Source organism: Dunckerocampus dactyliophorus, chromosome 1 (assembly GCF_027744805.1).
Source record: "Dunckerocampus dactyliophorus isolate RoL2022-P2 chromosome 1, RoL_Ddac_1.1, whole genome shotgun sequence".
NCBI lineage: Eukaryota > Metazoa > Chordata > Actinopteri > Syngnathiformes > Syngnathidae > Dunckerocampus > Dunckerocampus dactyliophorus.
Window position 1 is genome coordinate 16,044,099 of NC_072819.1, and position 16,801 is coordinate 16,060,899.

The following is a 16,801-nucleotide window of genomic DNA, read 5'->3' on the forward strand; positions in this document are numbered from 1 at the left end:
TTTCCGGAAGCACCAGTGAATGGCAAAAAAACAAGTAATTGATACGCTCATAAAACTGTACTCCTCCTCCTCCCCCTCCAAATCCTTCTGCTAGCTTGACGTTGATGTTCTCCTCAGATTTTGGATTTGCAATAAAAGCGGCTGTTGTAATTATTAGATTAAATTCAGCTCCAGTAAGCTCCCCTTCTCTCGTCAATTGTCATTGTTCACTAGCGAAACAATCCAAGTTTGTTGGATTAATATGCCTTAATATGCCTCACACACTTATTAAACACATCTAAATGTATTAACATGTACAGGAGTGCAACACTAATGAATGATTGATGAGCCACAATGCTTGCCTATTGTAAATCCTGTAATCACTTGTGTTCACCTTGCTGCACCTTGCTGGCCGGATTGACTGTCAAAGCTCGTGCTTCCATAGCCAAAGAAACGTTTGCACCTCAGTACACAACTATGGTGTGTTCAAGCCTCAAGAACCACCAAACATAGTGCGAAAAAACAACGCTTGACAAAAAAACATTGTCACTGACGCATAAAGACATAAACATGTAAACATTGTGTGGCTTTCTAACAGTGGTACATGTATTCTGTACATTTGACCTTTATTACCACTTATTTATAAATTATTACCGTTGATTATTACCTTATGGAGATCGAGGTGTGTTTTCCATGGAAAAAGGCCTATTTTCAGAGAAAAAATGTGCGGTGATCCACTGTACCTCTAAAGTTGCAAAAAACTTCAACCAAGTTCAACCAGCTGCCATGCACGTCATCTTGCAACAACATCATGGCCACAATTTGACCCTGGAACAGATTAACCAAAGAACTGAAACAGATTTACATTGTGCCCGTTGTGAACAACTTGGAAGTCAACGTTGTGTTTAACTTTGGAGGATGAATATAACCCCTTAAAGTTGTCATACAAGGTCTCAGTTCATTGAGCGTAAAAGGATTACCTCTGTTTTTGCTTTTTCTTTGGCATTTATTTTATGATTTATTTTTTTGCGACACGTTTCAGAAACTGACCAACATTTCTGGAAACATCATCAAGTGGCACAAAATTCAAGCAGCTGTCATGCACAACATTACACAATGAGTCAACTACATAATGGCCACAGCTTAATTCACATCACATTATATCCAACTTGGAAGTCAACCAACACTTGGAGGCTCAAATAAGGCCTCGCAAGTCTAACTAGCCTATCTCACAAGACCTCAGATCAATGGGCTTCAAAAGAGTCACTGTGGTTTGTCTTTCACTTGCAGTGGCTTTTTTGCGACAGTTTTAAATTTGACCACAAATATTAGGAATCATATGCTGCTCCTCTGAAGTTGTACAAAACATCAACCAGCCGTTATGCATATCATCATGACCACAGTTTCACCCAGGGACAGATTAATGGACTTTACATTATTTATAATGGAATTTTTATTTGTATTTTTATTAAATTGGAACCGCTCTAGAAACAGTCAAATAGTGTTAGAGAACGGGTTGATGCGTTCCACCTTGGAGATGGCCTCACATCAATAAATGGATCCATTCCCTTAATCAATCACATCCATCTGTCTATCTAAGCATCCATTTATCATCCATTTATCTATCCATCCATCCATGCCGCTTATCCTCATTAGGGTCGCGGGGGTATGCTGGAGCCTATCCCAGCTGACTTCAAGTGAGAGGCGGGGTACACCCTGGACTTGTCACCAGCCAATGGCAGGGCACATATAGACAAACAACCAGTCACACTCACATTCATACCTATGGACAATTTAGAGTCGCCAATTAACCTAACCTGCATGTTTTTGGAATGTGAGCGAAAACCCAAAGTACCCGGAGAAAACCCACACACGCACAGGGAGAACATGCAAACTCCAGAGATTCCATCCATTTATCCATCACTACTAATAGCAGAGGCAGTGAATGCATCCTCCTGAATACCTGACATGCTCAGGGACCTCCGGTTGGACCAGTCCATGATGCTTTTGTGTGTGCGTGTGCGTGTGTGTGCACGTGTGCACACGTTGGGGGATAGTAGTGACAGGACCAATGGAAAGGGCATCATGAATAGTGCATTAGGGTGGGTGGGATTAGGTTGTTCAATGTCCATAGCTTCCCAGCAGAACATCTCCAGCTGGTTTGGTTTGGTTTGGGGGGGTGTTTGACTGGTCAGATTGTGTGTATGCGTGTGCGATTTCCCTTGCAAGGACTACTCCATATTCATGCTTCACCCCCAGTATTGAGTTTCACATGAAGCCATTTACATCCTGGAAATTGGAGTGGAAATAATAGGAGGTGACATTGAAGGGGTATGATGGGGCTCTGACCTTTGAACTTTGTTCTATGTATGCATGGGATGTTTTGTTCAAATTAAGAGCCTAAATTGAGGCTATGCTCAGCACCAAAGTCCACTCGGATCACATTTCAATCTTCATCATTGAACGGATGAATGAGCACTTTTATCACTATGATCTATTACTTAATATCTATGCGGCCCACACTGATTAGTATTTAATAAACTTGTCCAGGAAGGCAGGTAAACAGCTTCCACCCATCTGTCCCTTCGCTAAAATGATACCAATTTGAAGCAAGTCAGGGATGGATGAAATACTGTATTAATAAATGATTGCAAAATTGGCAACCATACATGTAGTATAGATATTTCAACTGTGTGAAGGCTCGTAGTAGCAGTAGTAGTAGTGGCAGTAGTTGCTTAAAGGTCCCAGTTTATACAAGTAGTATTTTTCAACAATTTTAATTAAGTCTCAGAGGCGCCACAATCAATGTTTCCTCTAATTTTTCACGTGTCTGAGCATACACACAAACGACCTGAGCAATCCTTGCACCTCTGTGAGCACCATCAGACATGCACACCTGTCTAAAACCTGGCAACTTGAGGTAGACCAACTTTCATTATGTGGTATTTTATATATGAGTGGGTTCAAAAGGTCAGCAAGGCCTATTTCACAATCTAGCTTTCTTTTTTGTCCACCTCTGACAAAACCAGCCGCGCAACTAACTCATCCAATTTATCATCTGAATCTTGTATGAAACACTTAGTTTATTGTTTCATTTTCCATTTCTTTACTTTTTTTTTTTACCATATGCATACTTTAATTTCCTTATTTCCTTTGTGTTTTGCAGCAGCTTGGAAATGTACTTATACCACATTTGTTATATATGTTTACTTTTGTCTAAAAAAAAAAAATCTCAACTGAAAAAAACAGCTTTGGCATCACTCGGGCAAACTCGGCGTAACACTTCCTGTATTTGGTAAGTCGGTCCAAAAAAATACAAGCATGCCAGTACCACATGCACGGTTAAGCCACACATTCTGTTGTGACCAATTATCACTCCGGGTTCTAGAACATGCTGTAGCCCATCAGAGGCCATTACTTTGGCTTGTATTACCTTCCTGGAAATGTACAGACACACATGCACTGTGACCACTACTAACTCTTCTGTGACCAGAAACCAGCAAGTGTGGATCACACGTACGACCACAAAAACATATTCATGAGGCTGCAACAAGTTCTCCTGTTCAATTTGGTGCTGATTGTCAAGTTAAATTTTAATGGGAAAATTAGTACATAATAAATGATAAGCAATAACTTGATTAGATAACAATAGAGAATCAGTTAAGAACATCTGTCCATCCATCCATTTTCTATGCTGCTTATCGTCTGTGTAGGCTCTCAGTTGTATAGGAGTTGTCCATCGAGGGAAAGGCTTCTTGAGACGTCATCTGTACCAATCACTCTTTTCAGGACAGCGATGTAAAGATTTTGGCAAAAAGAAAACAGATGGTTTGAAAGAGGAGTAAAGGAAGCTATTTTTGTCAAACAACAGAACCCATCATTGAATCGGAATGGTGGTTTGAGGTTTAATTTGGACCCTGTGTTCAGCAGGTTACTGAGACCGAAACCCACAGCTCTTAGTCTTGCAAATGAGGTGAAGCCAGGGCCGAGCCAGAACAATAGACGCTAACGAGCCAGTATCAGAGTCGTTCATACCCAACTCAGGGAGCAACACTTCCCTTTTATCAGAGGTGCTAATGTCAGGAGAGGATTAGACCACTACTCCGCCCAGGCTTAGTGTAGGGAACCAATAGGAGGAGGGTGTTGGCACACCAATTCCGCCCACTCTTACTGTACTTAAGGCCTAGGCTACCAGCACTTATTAGTTCGCTGACGAAGCTCTTCGGATGAGGAGCGAAACGTCCGACACCTTCTTCACAGAAGTACAGATGACGTCTCAAGAAGCCTATGCTGCTTATCCTCAACTCTGGTCGCGGGGGTATGCTGGAGACTATCCCACTTTCGGCGAGAGGCGAGGTACACCCTGGACTGGTCGCCAGCCAATGGCAGGGCACATATAGACAAACAACCATTCACACCCACATTCATACCTATGGACAATTTAGAGTCACCAATTAACCTAACATGCATTGGTGGCCGTCGGCGGCTGACCATACTGTTTTCCAAATAATGCCTTTGTTTTTGTTATAAATAGCCTATTTCAAGATTCAAAAGTTTTTATTGTCATATGCACAGTAAAACAGGTAGTTCTGCTATGCAATGAAATTCTTGTTCTGTTCATTCTCCCAAAAAAGAAAGAAAACACAAGAAAATGAATAAGAACATAAGAAACATTATTAAACATTTTGATACAAAACGGCCTATTTTGTGTTTGTAAAGAATTGAAAATGCCGTGTGTGTTTATCAGAAGACCTATACTTACCAGGTGTGACGAGACACCCAGCTCACGAGACGAGACAATGCACAAAATTGGGTCCACGAGAACGAGACCAGACGAGATTTTAAGAAAAGTATAATGAAAAAATATGTCTGGGCAATCTTTTTTTATTTAACTGAGTCACGAAACAATGTAGGCGTGTCTTGAAAAGTTTATTGTCCCACAAATTGCCCACTATTTTTTTAGATTAAATAAAGCACTGTTATGATCCATCCATCCATTTTCTTTGCCGCTTATCCTCACTAGGTGTGCGGGTACGTTGGAGCCTATCCCAGCTGACTTGGTCGGCAGTCAATCACAGGGCACATATAGACAAACAACCATTCACACCCACATTCATACCTATGGACAATTTAGAGTCACCAATTAACCTAACATGCATGTTTTTGGAATGTGGGAGGAAACCCACGCACGAGGAAAACATGCAAACTCCACACAGAGATGCCCAACGGAGATTTGAACCCATATAATAATAATTAATTCATGTATTCAAGATAAATGATGTCAGACACTGTAGTATTCATTAAATAATACATCATTATTAATCATATTATTATTCATATTATAATTCATAATAATAATAAATGAGCATATAGCGAGCAGACAAAAATTAAGACAATGTCAATTAAAGACAGAAGGGGAGTGTAATTGCATCTGGAACTAATCAATGCATTACAACAGCAACAACAGTAATTATTATTGTAAATGATTATTGTAAATGCGATCCCAAATCAGAGGAGAAGGCATTTGCAGACATGAGCCCTCTGAACCAGTCGTATACACAATAAATAGAAATAATGTGCTACGAGCCAACCAATCAACAATTGTCTGCATCGCTGCAACTCAAGAAAGTTTGTACTAGGAGGAGGGAGCCGGTCTAGCATACGCCGGTGCCTCGACACAGGAGTACTATCCAGATTTCACAGACTGAACTCATAACTAAAACAGGCGAAATGCAACAAAATGTGTACGTGTCGCGCAGCGAAGCGGGCAAGCGCATTGAAGGGGCAAAATGTGTGACGTATAGGAAGGTCTGCAAATGTCTCTTAAACAGACTCATACTGACACAAAGTTTGGGCTCCTTGCTCAAGCCGTTCCATAGTTTTGCTCCGCATACTGGTCTTGTAAAGGTTTTAGTGTTTGGTTTCATTGTTTGTCATGGAAATCGTCTGCAGTGTTTTGCATAACCCTGCCAACTAACAAACCCACGAAGAGAGGGCAATCAATGCAAAACCTCTTACCTTCGCTACAATTTAAAAACAAAAGCCACAACAAAATTCCCAAATGTTTTTTTAAGCTTTTCTTCAAGCCGATTCCTGATCTCTTTGGGTGTTTTTCACCGGCACAAGTCCATCTTTTTTTGTAGTAATTATTAAAGATCTGTAGGCAAGGATATTGCAGGCTTATGTAGTATTGCCCGCACGTTGCATAAGCCGATATTGCGTCTGCATGTTTGGGGTCTGTGCATGTGCTCCTGCCTGAGGGCTCGACGGGAGCTCAGTGTGTGGGAAAACGATGAGTTATATATATACTATGAGTTATATATATATACATACACACACATATGTGTGTGTGTGTGTTTGGAGAGAGAGAGAGAGAGAGAGAGAGAGAGAGAGACAAAGAGGTAGCATTGAATGAAGCAAAAGATGATTAGACTATTTTTAGGTAAGAGAAAGAGCAATGTATCAATTATTGAAGGAGTGTGTATGTGTGTTTGGATTTGGAGGTTGAGTGCCCAGAGAAGTCATTGTAATGATTAATAATAAAAAGGTGTCAGAAGAAGTCTAGTGATGCGTTGATGTATGAGAGAGAGAGCATACAGTCCTGTGCAAAAGGCTGCCACTGGCTTTGTTGTTGTAAGCATTGTGAAACGACATCCGCAACATACAGTAACGACTGTCTAGTGACAAAGCATTAAAACCAGTGCCTTCCTCGTTCTGTGCAAAGTAAGATTAAAAATAAAGCATTAAAAAATAAAAATGAAGCACGCAATTTTTGCCATGGCAATCAAGACGTATAACAAAGTAAAGGAAGAGCTCTGTTAGATAAGAGTATAAAATAATTTAAAAAAAACCACAAGAATCAAAATAAAAATATGCACAAATGGAAGAAAAGGCCATAGGTTGAAACATCCTTAATTAGCGTTCGTTCTCCTATGTCAGCAGTTTTAATATAGACAGCACTGAATTATTCGAACCTTAAGACTGGAACCTTTGTGGCCGTTTTCACTGTTTTCCCTGTTTATATTCAAGAAGCTTGCGGGGTTTTTAAAATAAAAACTACTTTTTAAGGTAACCATGGTGAATTTTTTTCCCCCCCATTTATTTAGTGAACTGAGTAACCTTGCAGCAGTCCTAGGCTCCGAGTCGGAACCTACTTTCCATGTTGCTTCCTTCCAGACTTGCAGAGAGATGAACTCAGTTGCTTTTCTGACAGCAGCAGCAGTGTGTGTGAAGGTGTGTGCAGAAATACTTCATCCCAAATGCCATGCATGAGTTGCATTCACAACTCATAAAGCGAATTAGCAAGCAGACCTTTCCTATGCATTTGTACACAAAAACACACCAAATAGGGAATAGCGTGGCATAGATGGGTATGTAGGATGTTGTGTGTGGAAGTGTTGTGCATAATTGGGGATTGCTGTTGTTTACTTGCTCTTCGGATCTCCTGTAGGCAGATCAGTAGACTTGCAGAAATGCGAGGAATGCATTTTTCGGCTTTAATTTAAGCCTCTGCCATAGCTGACTTGATTTAATCAGTCAATATCTGGAAAGCAATCATCACAAACATCACTTGCAATCATGCAATCCTCAACATGTCAGCAACAGAATGGAATATTACTCATCAGGATCTTTTGTTTTGTATTCATCAGATGAGAAACGGATATCTGCCAGAGCGACAGCAGCGTAAGCACGTAGATGGGACATATTCCTGTCAATTGGAGCCTGACATCACTAAAATATGGCGATCAATGACCTAAAAACGAGGGCTGTCAAATATAATGCGGTAACGCTGGCAAGTGCCGTAATTTCCGGTGTATAAGCTGCTACCTTTTTTCTCACGCTTTATAAACCCTGTGGCTTATACAGTGACGCAGCTAATTTGTGGTCGCGCTTTGGTATCGCGACCTCTTGTGTACCTCGGAGAAGTCATTTTGTGGTTTGTGCGTGCACACTCATCATTAGTGATATGCGATACCACTGAATTCCTTTCCGATTTGATACTGAGTAAAATTCACGCTGGTTTCAGGGATACTGATCCGATACCTTGTGCCAATACTAACGTGTCGAGTAAATTTTAAAAAGTAGTGTAAAAAGGTGTGTATTTCAAATTGTAGCATAGCTCATAAAATAAAGAATATAAGACATCAGAGTAATTTATTCTGTTATTTTCAACAAATGCATAATATTTACACAAGGTCTCAATAATTGTGTTACTTTCCACTCTTTCCTGTTAATAATATACATTACCTCAAATTACTCAAGTATCAAAGTATCAATATTTTGATTTGAGAATCGATTTTAAAACCTAAAGATCTGGTATCGACGGTATCAATATTTCAGTATTGATCCGCACATCACTAATCATCATGGAGCACGTGCGAAGAGGTGCATGTGATGGCGGCTTTAGCTTGGGTCTGTCGGTGGATCTTGGCAGCGTGGGGCAGCGTCGGGAGGTCCACTGTTGCCAGCGGGTCTGAGGGGACTGGACTGCTGCGTGCTGGGGAGGACAGCATAAACTCGGGGGCTGATTTGCCTCTGGGCAGAGGTGACGCTGGTAGCGACAATGAAAGAAGGAGAGTGACCGGCGGCGTGTGTACTGAGGGAATTGTAGCGCTGTTCGGTTCCAACACTTGAAGAGAACGACTTTAGTGGTTTTAGTTCGCAAGAGGAAGAGGACAGCGGCGAATGACTTTTCTGGTAGGTTGCTGTTGAACTGGTCGTATTGCAAGCACTGCTTGGAGCTGCTTGGAAAAAGACATTTATTTAATTAACAGTTTTAAAAAATCTTTCTGTGTAACATCTTTCTGTTTACTAAATATACCATTTTACAACATGGACACCTGGAGCTTATTGACAGATGTGGCCTGTATACAGTATGTACAAATGTATAGTCCGGAAATTACAGTAATTTATGTGCATCATGGAAAGCTACCCCTCTCTGTTATGACTGTGGACAGAGTCTGTAAGAGGTAAGCGGTAACAAGAAGTTCATTCAAGCAAGGTTCTATTTTCCTCACAAAAGAGATGGCCCAATTTCATTATTTAGGACAAAAGTGTTGTATCTCCTAATTTTACTATTTTGCTGTACTGTGTTTGAAAAATATAATACTGTTCTAAATACCAAACGGTATATTAATCCATGTAAACATGTCCTGTCATTAAGCCTTATTTTAAGAAAATATAGTGAAAATTGGTATATGTCAGACATAGTTGAAAATTGTGATTAATTATGACAAATTAATTTGTAAACTGTGACTAATATGATTAAAAATGTTAATCATTTGACACCCTAAGTAAAAACAAGAATTTACATAAGCAGCAGCACCATAGCAAGTGGAACCACCCACAGTAAATCAAACCTACAGTACGGTGAAAGAATAAAGTGTTAAATATGATCTAAATATACTATATTACCAAAGTACAAACAATAAAATAAGGACATATTCTTGAAAATGGAAAAATTAATGCCTTTTTTTCCCCACATAATATTACAACTTAATCTTTGTAATATTTTACAACTTTATTCTCATAAAATGACTTATTTTTTCTTATGAAACTATGACTTCTATCTAGTATAATTGCTCATTTTTTCCTGAGAATTTTACACCTTTATTCTTTTTTCTCACAATATGACAACTTCATTTTTGCAATATTACAGCTTCATTATTAAACTATAATATATTTTACGTAGTAAACTTTAGACTTTCTTGTTAAACTATGATGTCATTATAAAATGGTCCTACTATTGTGGCTTTATTTGCAAAGAAAAAAAAATACTACTACAGTACAGTACAACTTTTATCCAGTAAAAAATTATTTCGTTTTTAAGGGTGCAAAAAATATTTAATTTTCAGAATATTTAAAATATATATTTTTTTAATTGAGCAAAATTATGAATTTCCTTTTTTAACATAAAAAATATGATCTACTGCAATGACTTCTACTAAAATTCAGACTTTTTTCTAGTGAAAGTCTGACCTTTTCTGGTAATATTACGACTTTGTTGTCAAAAAATTATGAATAAATTGTCTTGTCAAGTGAAAACTTTTATCCAAAAAAATTTGAATGTTTTTTTTTTTTGGGATATTTTTTTTTTGGAATATTCTCATTCATCTAGGTCGTATTATCAGGACATTGAATCGATCACAGCTCGACTGTTCAGGTTGTCTTAAAAGACTAGATAGACTAGACTAGATGGACTAGTCTTCCAAAACAACCTGAACAGTCCAGACGTGTTCAATTCTAGACCTGAGTATAATTCCCATAGCATTATTTTTTTAAATAACATTAAGTCAATTCCCAGTCCTTCCCAAAGCAGGTCTTTCCTGTGTACTCATCATCAGCGTCTGGAAAAGTAAATCCCTTTTAGTTTTATGGCAGCATCTTTTTCATCACAGAGGCTTCTAAGCACACATATTAAAGTGCCAAAATGTACATGCATGTAAACAAGCCCCGGGGATGTGCATTAATGCCATTTTAGGTGGCTGACAAGCCAGTAAACAACAGAATGCATCTTTATCATCATCCACTATGCCTCCTAGCTGGCTGCGCGTCACATGGTGGCAAACAATGCGCAAATAGCAAATATATGATTTGTTTAGTGATGTCTTTCTGTATACTCAAGTGGAAGAGAAGGAAAACAACATCTCGAGGGAACATTGCCAAAACTGTGATTCAGATGCTTTCTCTTGACGACTTACTGTGGCTTTTTGCTGTTGTAAATTTTATTGAGGGCAGCACTGTGTGCAAGTGTGTGTACACACTGCATGGTGCTGAGCCACATGTTGCTGTGTTGTAATTGTGTGCAGCGGAGCAAATGACATAATGGTTGCCACGTCAACCGCCGCTAAAGTAATATATAACAATAACGTAGGGTAAAGCGATAGTCTGTTTGCTGCATCCTAATGTATTTTAACACACAGAGAGGAAAAATATACACAGTGGAACCTTTAAGGTCCCTAAAGTTCACAAATTAAGACGTTTGATCGACATTTTCTGGGAAAATGTGCCGCTAAATTCACACAAAAAACATGTCATGCATGACAACTCACAAGTTGATGATTAATCTTTTTTTAAAAAGATTTCATTTTTATTTTTTGTATTTATTTATTTATTTAGGGCCGCATGGTGTGGGTTTTCTCCGGGTACTCCGGTTTCCTCCCACATTCTAAAAACATGCAGGTGAGGTTAATTGGCGACTCTAAATTGTCCATAGGTATGAATGTGAGTGTGAATGGTTGTTTGTCTATATGTGCCCTGCCATTGGCTGGCGACCAGTCCAGGGTGTACCCCACCTCTCGCCCAAAGTCAGCTGGGATAGGCTCCAGCATACCCGTGACCCTAGTGAGGATAAGCGGCAGAGAAGATGGATGGATGGATTTATTTATTTAGGTATGTATTTACAGTAAAAATACAATATTTAAAACTATTTTGAAAATTAGCTTTTTCTTTCACTTTAGTGCAGAGGAACAGCCTCAATGAGAGGCTTTATTTGTCCTATATGGGTTCCCGTCCCCCTTTTTACACTTTTAAGCGTAAATGTGACTTAAAGCGTTGCTTATTTACATTATTTCCAATGGGAAACATTTGCATTTGGTATGGAATAATATGCGTGTATGTGTGTGTGTGTGTGTGTGTGTGTGTGTTATCAGTGCACTCTACGCTTAAATAACTTGAGCCAGTCTCGTTATGGAAAGCACAGACCGTGATGAAAGACTCTTCTAATAGCAGGAAATCGGAGTACAATATTGTTCAGCAACGCGTTGACATGGCGAGACACCTCGTTCAATCTCATTTACATATCGTGCTGTAATTAACATACTTACGATGACATCTGTCAAGGCCCACCCAACAATGTATATAAAGCCTCACGCCCATCAAAAGACTCCTGCTTTAAAAAAATGAATGGAGTATAAACAAGGAGTATTAATGGCTGCCGTCGCCATCAGCATTACAGTAACAGCTCATTCAAGCGGCATTGCATTAGCACATGCTAATTGCATGCAATACATGACACAGTTGGACTTTGTATCACCGTGTTGACTGATGAAGGCTTTGATAAGCAGCTAGAGATGATGATTATCCCACCCACAAACTGTTATATTTGACAGATACTGGGCATATTGGACATTCTAGAGCACTTTGAGCATCTGGAGCAGTTTAAATGCATGATAAGGCTAAATAAAGGAATATGTCAAATATAATAGCTTATAATAGCTTTTACTAAGCGAGAAAATTGCTTATTTTTTGTGATGACCTTATATTTGTATTAGGGCTGTCAAAAATAGCATGTTAACAGCGGTAACTAATATATTTAATTATTTACTTTAATTTTATTTGCGTAATTAACGCCCACACATCATGGCAAGCCACAGCTCTCTATTATGACAACAGACGGCGGCACAGTGTAGCTCCCCGCAGAGTCACACAGTGTCCGATGCTCTTTTATATTTATATTTATATTTATATATTTATATTTATTCTTACCTGAACACATCAACAGCAGTGCAATGCCAACACCATACATGTATCTCCTACTCCAAACAAACACGTCTTTCTTCCATTCATTGCAACAACACTTCCTCATTGTCACGAGACAGACCGCGAGATGCGTTCATGGAAAATCCGAACATCACAACATCTTTGTTATGCGTTTATGGGTTGTCTAAATAAACAGAAATGCAATGAAAATCAATAATTGGATATTCTTAGCACTCACTTTGTAACTCTTAATGCGGAAGTACAATTTACTGCATTTAAAAGCGCTAGGAAATCCACTCAAAATTCACTCAAAACGTGAATTCAACTTAAATAATGAGGCGTCTTTGAACACACTCCTCATTGTTCATAACAACACAGTTAAAGTCTGATTCAAATATCTGCTATTAAAGAAACCAGTGTTAGGTAAATAGATTTTCAGACATGTGTGCCATCTCTTAACTTGATTTAAATTTGAAGTTCATTTGGCACTGTTAATACATACATCATTTATCTTTCTTTCAATAAAAAAAAACAGTAAAATTGCCATATTTCAGACATGATAATGATAATGGTTTAATTTATTTGGAACATGCACACAAGTTACATTGGAATACATCACATAGTACAATTTACTGTTGTACATGTCCAAAAAGGAGTAGGAAGAAGCAAAGCCTATTTAATCCTACCCCCATCCGTTTCACATCAGTCGCAATACATTGATTCACCTCCTGCATTCCAAATGTACTCTTTGCTACTTTAAATGCATAGGAAAATGATAAGGTAATATGATAATATGATAAGGTAATATAAGGTAACATAGTGTGACATGGTGATTAATCATGATTAATTAATTTGAAAACTGTGATTAATCTGACTAAAATTTGACAGCCCTAGTTTTATTTTATATTTATTTTTTTACTTATACTTTTTACTTATTTTCATTTTTTTCAATAGAATTGTCACCAACTTTTATATTCTTCACTCTTATTATTTCATTTTATTTATTATTTATATTTCAGTTTAATTGATAAGTATTTTTTCTCTGCAACGTGTGAAGCTTTATGCCTATTTTTTGTATTTATTTGTATATAACATTTATTTTTTCCATTTATTTAATTAATCTCTATTTGTATTCATTATTTTCATTTGTATTCATTATTTATATGTCTCTTTCAATTTTATACATATTTTGGAATGCAATTTGGGATATTTGTCTTTCTTTTTTTTCATGAATTGCCTACATAATATTCCAAATGCAGTACATAGTCCCGCCCACTTAACAGGTCTTCATGATGTCCATTTTAATGTCCAGGTTGAGGTCATTGGACTGTGTAATTTACACAGTGCTGTCTTAATATTTGTAATCCATGTAAACACAACTAATCCACTCAGACCAAATATCTGCTGATCCCTACAAAGTCCAGGGTCCTGAAATGACCTCCTCATCCGTTTCAGTGTCAATAAGTGTCAATACTGTTAACCAGACAGTATTTCTGGCTAAGAGTTGTGTTTTTTTTTTTTCTTTTTGAAAAAATGTCTGACCGGACAACCAGTCATTGGGATCACACGCACGCAACATAAATGTGGTGACAAGTCGGACTGATTCACTTACCATGAACACAAGAAATCAAGCATATGATATGTTGGGTTGCTGACATGAACCAGAGCACCCTGACTCAAGGGTTGTGTGTACTTTTGAAGGGCGTTAAACTGTGTTTTGATGAACACAAGGCCTCCGTTGGGTCGGCTATGACAACACTTCTCTGAATTTGTGTTTCTGGCAAACTTCAACATTTGCTGACCTTCTCTCTGACTGTAACCCCTCGGAGATGATGCAGATATTTTGTCTCTGTTGTGAGGAATCTATGATGTGAAAAGATTTAATTAAGATAGGCGGAGGAATCATAATTAATTCTGCTTCTCGGTGAGTCAAGGCATATTGTCAAGAACATGGGAAGGCTCAAGCAGAATAAATTGCGAGTGGCTACGTGAAGGGTGGAATATGATAGGGGGCCCTGACCTCCTCGCCTTTTTTTTTTTAAGTTATTGTATAATTCCACGTCTGACAAAAACTTACTTTAATTTGGAGATCGTCTTTTCAAAGTAAGCAAGCCTGCTGATGCTTTTTTTGTGGTTAGTATAATGTAATCGCTGTACCTGCCAGTTATTATGCCACCACCTTGCATTATTGAAAAAAAACAGAAAGACTCAAAATAATTCAAAGTCAAAGCCCACTGCAACACCACCGCAACGTATGTGTCAGAATTGCATCGCTCCTCGTGCCAGTTATTAAATTAATCGGAACATCCTTGGAAGAACACCCATCCGTCATAAAAAAAATAATAAGATGATACATCGAAAACGGCAGCCAGGAAGTTGCAGACAAACAACCCCTATGCCTTTGGCAGAGGTCATCTTCACAGAACCACTTATAGCTCATTCAAGTAAGTATTTGTTTTCCTCCAGAAATAACTTCCAAAAGTCCACTTCTAAACCCTCTCAAAGACAATATTAGCAGTCTAGCAAGTGTCTTATCATTAGGAGACAACAGGCAGTAAAAGTAGGTGGCCGAGTTGAGGTAATTAAAGGCTGTTTTGTGACTGTTTGTACTGATGATTACAGGTCATTCACTGGGGAGAGGGAGTAGAGGGGGTTCATGCCATAAATACCCAGGAGCTGGGATCATTTGTCCCCTAAGACCCACTGGATTCTATGGCACTAATTTGCAAAAAAAACAGGAATCTCTCGATGTATGAGGCTGTTTAAAAATGCACACTCCTCTGTATCCTTGATTTGCTGTAATTAAGGGCCAGGGAGTGAAGTGTCCTTGGCGTTGGAGGACACATTCAGTGGACGCCCTGCCACAGCTCTTCGGAGCAGATTTGACTAATGGCGTTGTTATATTAGCCCTCGGCTGCCGCTAGGGAGCATCTTCTAAATCACCCCCCAATGTCGCTACTAAATGTCCAAAAAAAAAAAAAAAGGGTACGACTCTTGCCTACTGAGGCCGACTGTAATTGTCTCACTAATCTCCCCGCCGTTAAATGACCCACAGAAAACAGCGTCCAACCGGACAAGCTTTAATCCACTGATTGGAGACTTGGTCTTTTTGTTTTCCTTGGGATATTAAAAAAACATGTGCTGCTGATGGAGAGCCTGCAGAACTATTGGAAAGGTAATTAAGAGCTAGCAGCGGCTTTTAAACGCTTGACTTGTGCAGAAACAAACTGCGGCCCCAGACGGGGCAAATGCATGGGGCTCCATTAAGCAGGAATTTATTGCTTTTGTTTTGGGGAAAAGTTTAGAAAGACAAGACAGACTTTTGCGGTCACATTCTGTAACAGCACTTTCTTTAACTTCTTTCAAACGCCATATGATTAATGCAATTGCTCCTCCCACTGGTTATGAAAGATACCACGTTGCATAATAGACACAAAAATATAAGGGTATACACTAAGTCCCCAACTAACGAACACAGACGACTGTTCTTATGTCAAATTGTTCTTAAGTAGGGGAAAAGGTAATATTACCAATGATATAGGTACTACATGTACGTGTACACATATACAGTATATGCGTATGTATGTAAATATGAGTTTGGATGCAGTAGTAATATTAAACGAGGATAATTAATTAATGAAAAAAACAATAATAAAAATGATATAATAATACGTAATGATAAATGTTATTTACCTTTGAAGAGGAGTGGTCGAGCATACGTCATTGTGGTGGAGGAGGAGGAGTTATTGAAAAAAGGACAAATCGTCGTCGTCGTTAGACTTTCCTAAAAGAGGTAGTGTTCTGTGGGAGGTGTAGAATTAAGCAGGCCTATTAACTCTTCATAAACTTTAATCACACGCTCTGTCCGGGTTGTATCATAAAACTCTTAGCCTTCCTCTCTCCTCTTCCTTGTCTTCCTGTATCTGTTGGTCCTATTAGCAGTGTCACAGTGCCCTCTGCTGGTCAAGCATGTAGCAGTATAAATATGGGTTTGCCAGTCAAGCATGTAGCAGTATAAATATGGACATATAAGGCAAAACACATGAAAATATAGACCAGTCGGCTTGTGTTCGTGTCTCAGAATGTTCGCACGTTGGATGTTCGTTAGTAGGGGACTTAGTGTATGTCCAAGCACATATACTGAATGCAATCACTCCTCTCACAAGTTATTAATTCTACATGCAACGTTTTATAATAGACAAACAGAATGCCTCAAAATAATCCACAAACACAAAGCCCACCTTAAGGTCGCTTGCATATGAACGCATAAATGTGTGCAAGGCAGCGGTAATGTGATCGCTCCTCCCACCAGTTATAAATGATAAACACTAACTGCCATAAT

General features: G+C 38.7%; 1 protein-coding gene across 6 annotated transcripts in view; it reads right to left on the bottom strand.

Moving 5' to 3' along the window:
* The window catches only part of agrn (agrin), a 379,909-nt gene that overhangs the window by 237,111 nt on the left and 125,997 nt on the right, over positions 1 to 16,801 (bottom strand). The gene's annotated exons all lie outside the window — the stretch shown is intronic.